This window comes from Elephantulus edwardii, unplaced genomic scaffold, assembly GCF_000299155.1.
Source record: "Elephantulus edwardii isolate Elephantulus edwardi_28Jun2011 unplaced genomic scaffold, EleEdw1.0 scaffold00173, whole genome shotgun sequence".
NCBI classification, from domain to species: Eukaryota; Metazoa; Chordata; class Mammalia; order Macroscelidea; family Macroscelididae; genus Elephantulus; species Elephantulus edwardii.
In genome coordinates, this window is record NW_006399923.1 from 3797431 (window position 1) to 3803597 (window position 6167).

Here is a 6167-nt window from a genome sequence, read left to right on the forward strand (position 1 = left end):
GCACATAACAACAACAATACATGATATATCCTCTTTGCAACTCACCTTTAAAGGAGTAATATTGCTGTGTTTTCTTCAATATAGATATTTTAGGGATTTTGGTTTGTTTTTTTTTGTTGTTGTTGTTTTTATATTTGTGTGTCTCTGTGTTTTGTTGTTTTATTTGTTTGTTTGTCTTTCCCCCAGGAAGTTGTTGGTTGATTGCTTTTTCTTAGTAGTCCAACTTACATTGAACTTTCTTCACCTATCAAAATTCCATTCAGTTACTTTTTATGCATCTGAGAACTTTTCAATGGCTAAGGATAACCGACCAAGAATTGATGCCTTTGAGCTGTAATTCTAGAAAAGAGTTTTGACTATACTCTGGACTGCCAAGAGAACAATTACATCTGTCCTGGAAAGGGTGAAATCAGGTTTGTGGTTGGAAGCACGAATTTTGAAACCCTGTTTAATATATTTTGGGCATGTGTTTAGGAGAAGCCAGTCTTTGGAGAAGACATCGTTTTTAGAAGGGCAGTATGTAAGTTTACAAGATGAAATCCCTGATGAGATGCATTGACACGAGGATTATGGTAATGGTATCAGTGTGCTGGAGAGAGTGAAGTTGGTTCAAGAGAGGAATAGATTCAGAGCCATTATGTATAGGGTCACTTTGAGTCATAATTAACTTGATGGCAAATAGCAACAACCAGAATTAATGGTATAAAGGTTTTTATTTTCTTTACGGTGACGAATAATCTACAGAAATACTGTAGTAACTGATCTTCCTCAGGAAATATTTAAAGTAGTCTTATTTTCAGAAATAAAGTTACTAATAAGGTTTTAACTTATCCTATTATAACTTTTTATCTCTTCACATAAGCCACCATCTTAAATTATTTTATAAGCACACATGTTGACTAGTTGTGAAGGAAGTAGACAAACTTGAACATTTTTCTTGATTTCAAACTTATTATGTATTTATCTGCACAGAGATGAAAGGATCTATTTAAGGATATAATTTTAAGATATTTGAAACCTACTTTTTAAAAACAATGTATTTAAATTTTCCATAATAAATTTTCCAAGTGTATGAAGTCACTCTTTTCATCTTTATATGGTTCTGCCTTGATACTGCATCAGCTATGTAGGGCTTTTTATTTTACATTGATCTACATACGAAATTCATATACATTGTGTTTCTTTCATATACATTGCACTTTATTCATTCCTTCATTAACATTGACTTTCATATGATCGATCACATATACTGTATTTTATAAAATTATTGACCACTAATCTATGCTCACTATCATCAAGTTTTAAAGGCCCCTACTAGATCTAATTCCTTGACCTCTTTGCTTATTCACCATCTATCTCTGTAGCCCCATAATTTCTCTATAGCTCCCCTGTCCTTGTTCCTTTTGTTCTTTGGATGTTTATTCTCATCTTACTAGTTATCCTTTTATTTTTTTTCTTTTTCCATTAATGGTCTTATTTGCTTTATGGGACTGCATTAATTCATTCAATGTGATGCTCTCTAGTGTCTGCCAGGTTACACAGTATTCTATGAAATCACAGCTCCTGAGTACTACATAGTATTCTGTTGTGTGAATGTACCATAGTTTCTCAATCCATTCATTTGTTGATGGACACTTGGATTGTTTTTATTTATTTTTTTTACGATTGTGAATAATGTTGTTATGAACACCAGTGCAGAAATCTACGTTTGTGTCTCAGTTCTATATTTCCAAGGCTCTAGGAGTTGACGGTATACCAATTGACATATTTCAACAAACAGACACTGCTCTGGATGTGCTCACTAAGTTATGCCAAAAAATCTGGAGGAGAGCCAGCTCACCAACTGACTGAAAGAGATCAATATTTGTTCCCATTACAAAAAAATGTGACCTGACAGAGTGCAGAAATTAACAAAAAATATCATTAATATTACATTCAAGCAAGACTCTGCTGAAAATTATCCAAAAATTACTAGAGCAACAGAGAACTGCCAGATGTGTAGGCTTGGTTAGGAAGAGGCCATAGTACTAGGGATATTATAATCAATGTTACAGTAATCTTGACAGAAAGCAGAGAATACCAGAGGAATGTCTATCTATCTTTCATTGACTATGCAAAGGCTTTTGACTGTGTGGATCACAACAAACTGTTGCTGACTCTGAGAAGAATGAAAATATCAAAACATTTGATTAGGCTTATGTGAAACCTACAATTAAAGCAAGAGACAGTCATCAGAACAGATGAAGGAGACACTGAATGGTTCAAAATTGGAAAGCATGTCCACCAGGGATATTTTCTGTCTCCATATGTTATTTTTAATTTTTTTTAACATATGTTTTTTAATCTGTATGCAGAACAGATCATCTGGGACACTTAGCTGTGTGAGAAGGAATGTGGAATCAGGATAAGAGGAAGATTCATCAACCATCTGTGTTGTTCAGATGACACAACCCTGCTTGCTGAAACTGAGCAGGACCTGAAGTGCTTGCTGCAAAAGGTCAAGGACTGCAGACTTCAATATGGATTGAAACTCAACATCGAGAAAACAAAAATTCTCACTACTGGGCCACTTGGCAGCATCGTTATGGATGGTGAAGAGATTGAGATTGTTGACAGTTTTAGTTTGCTTGGCTCCACAATCAATACTTTTGGTACCAGAAGCCGGGAAATCAAGAGACAAATTTTATTTGGAAAGTCATCTGTCAGGGACCTCTCCAGAATACTGAAGAGCAATGACATCAGGCTGGAGACTAAGGTGCTCCTGATCAAAGCCTTAGTTTTCACAATTGTGTGCTATGCATCAGAGAGCTGAACAGTGAATAGAGATGATAGAGAATTGGTGCCTTTGAGCTGTGGTGCTGGAGAAGAGTATTGAATAGAACCATAGACTGCTAGGAGAACTACCATGTTTGTCCTGAAACCAGGTTATTCCATGGAGGCAAGGATTCTGAAGCTTTGTCTGACATACTTTGGACATGTTGCAAGGAGGAACCAGTTTTTGGAGAGGGACATCATGTTTGGGAGAGTGGAGGGTCAGAACAAGAAAGTGATCAGGGTAAAGGGAATAGGTCAGAGATAGTGAGGTTAGGACAAGATAGAGCAGATTTTAGGGCTCTTGTACATACATAGGGTCATTATGCATCACAAGTGAATCTATGGGACATAACAACAACAACAACATATTACCAGCATAGAATAGATGATTCATATGGAATTTCTATGTTCAGTCTTTGAGTAAATGCCAAACGAAGTAAGCTAAAGAATGATGAAATAACTTAAGGTTAAATAAAATACTCATTATAGGACATAGAAATAAAAAATATTCAAGAACGATATGATGGTATTAATAAGAAAGATTTTCAGCAAAAGTGTTAATTAGCACTGAATCATAATGTTACTATCTTTATGCATAATTCTTTAGCTGTAAACTGTCAATGGGCTATATGGAAGTGACGACTAGAGTGTGAAAATCTTGACATATTATCAGCTTAATCAAAGAATCATCACTCTTGACTTTATCACTAGTGAATTAGTGGAAAAATTTTTCCATTTTATACTATCAAACAGTTTCAATGTATTATTACTTTAGTTTCATTTATATGTCTCTCGAGATCGAGGCTATGCTCTTTAAAAGGAGAGGGATTTAGAAGGATAGGTGCCAGGTTTAACCCTCTCCAGGATGAATCTGTTTGTTTTCCTAGCAGTCCAGGGTACATTCAATACTCTTATCCAGCACTACAGCTCAAATGCATTAATTCTCCTTCTGTCCTCCTTAGACATTGTCCAACTCTCTGATGCATCACAAGTGATAGCAAAGACCATGGCTTGTAATAGAAGCACCTTAGTCTTCAGACAGACAACATTAATCTTCAGTAATTTGGAGAGGTCCCTAACAGCAGACTTTCCCATGGCAATGTGTATTTTAATTTCCTGGCTGCTGGTGCGAAGAGTGTTGACTGTGGAGCCAAGCAGACTAAAGCTGTGAACAATCTCAATCTCTTCACCATCCATCCTGAGGCTGCCAATTAGTCCAGTGGTGAGAATCTTTGTCTTCTTGACTTTGATCCTCAATCCATATGGGAGGCAGCAGTCCTTGACCCTCTGCAGCAAGCACTTCAGGTCCTCCTTAGTTTCAGCAAGCAGGATTGTGTCATCTGTGTAACATAGATTGTTGATAGATCTTCCACCAAACCTGACCCCACATTTCTCCTAATAGAACCCAGCCTCCTGGATAATCTGTTCTGCATACAGGTTGAAAAAGCAAGAAGACAGGACACATCCCTGGTGTACACCCTTCCCAATTTTGAACCATGCAGTGTTTCCTTGCTCTGTCCTAACGACTGCCTCTTGGTCCAAGCATTGGTTTCATATTAGAACGATCAAGTGTTCCGGCATTCCCATTCTTCTCATATACAGCCACACTTTGTTATGATCCACATAGTCAAATGCCTTTGCATAGTCAATGAAACAACGATAGACATTCCTCTTGTATTCCCTGCTTTCACCTAAGATCCATCTAACATGAGCTACAATATCCCTAATACAACGACACCTTCTAAACCCAGCCTGGACTTCTGGAGGGATGGCGCAGGAGGGGAAGACCCTCTATGAGTGCATTGATTCAGTGACTGGGGTAATCGGGATGGGTGTATCAGAGGCAATGCCATTGCCACAGGATAGAGCAGGGTTTAGGGCTGTTGTACATAGGGTCGCTATGAGTCACAAACTACTTGATGGCACATAACAACAACAACAACAACAACAATTCTCACCACTGAACCAATTGGCAACACCAGGATGGATGGAGAGGCATTTATATTGATCAAAATTTCAGCTTGTTCCACACAACAGCAAACAGGAAATAAATATACAAACGGTATTGTTTGAATCAGTTGTCAGGGACCTTTCCAGAGTGCTGAAGAGGAACACTAAGTCTAGAGACTTAAGATGTGCCTAATCCAGGCCATGGTCTTCACAGTTACTTGCTATGCATCAAAGAGCTAAAAATGATAGAAGAAAAATGGATGGTTTTGTGTTGTGGTTATGGAGAAAAGTATTGAACCTTCCATTAAATGCCAATAAAACAAACACCTTCTATACTTTGGGCACGTTTCCAGGAGGGATCAGTCCATGGATAAGGACATCATGATTAGAAATGTAGAGGGATAACACAGAAGAGGAAGACCTTGGATGAGAGGAATTGGAATTGACACAGGGTAATGGAAATAGGTCTGTTGGAGAGAATATGTCTAGCTTATAAGAGCACAGAGTTCAGAGTTATTGTACATTGGATTTTTATGAGTCTCAGCTGACTCAACAGCACATAACAACATTGCATTCTAGAAGTACTCAATTAGATTTCACTGTAGGAAAAACATATAAAATCCAAAGTAAACATCATTCACTGAAATAACGTTGGGTTGGTTTTAGTTGGGTTTATTTTTTTTTCTCTGTGAGTCACGATGGCTAATAATATATATTGGATTCAACAATTGCTTATTTCAAACTTCTCTTATCTTTTCTCCATGGAAGCATTTGCTTTCCTCTGTGCACAGGTCACCAAGTGTAATAGGCAGAAATAAAATACAGCTTTCCCTACTACAATGAGCCTTAAGTGACTTATTTCCACATAAAAGATACTTTACAGAGAGGAAGCACATGGTCTAAAACCATACATAAAAACATATTTTCAAATAAGCAGTAGGTCTATACCTATGGTAGATGGAATAAAAGAGAGAGAGAGAGATGTTTATGAATTTTAAACACAGTGAAAACACCCTCACTTTTCTAAAGTTGTGATAGAAACCTCTTAAGAAATGGCTGGACAGAGAGAAACCTAAGCAATGTTTCCCATGTACAAATTACAGCAAGGTAAACTGGGGAAAAGCTTCAAGACTGAAACTACATGGGTATAAGAAATTCTCAGTCATTTCTGGAATCTTACAAGATGAAATGAAACTGGTAAAGTTTTCACAGTTTTGGTTTCCAAAGCAAAAGCTGCTGTTGTTATGTCCTGTCTAGTCATAACTGGAAAAGTTATGAGGAGGACCTCATGCACTTGCTGCGAAGAGTCAAGGACTGCAGCCTTCAGTATGGACTAAGGCTCAATGTCAAGAAGACAAAGATTCTCGCCACTGGACCAATTGGCAGCGTCAGGATGGATGACG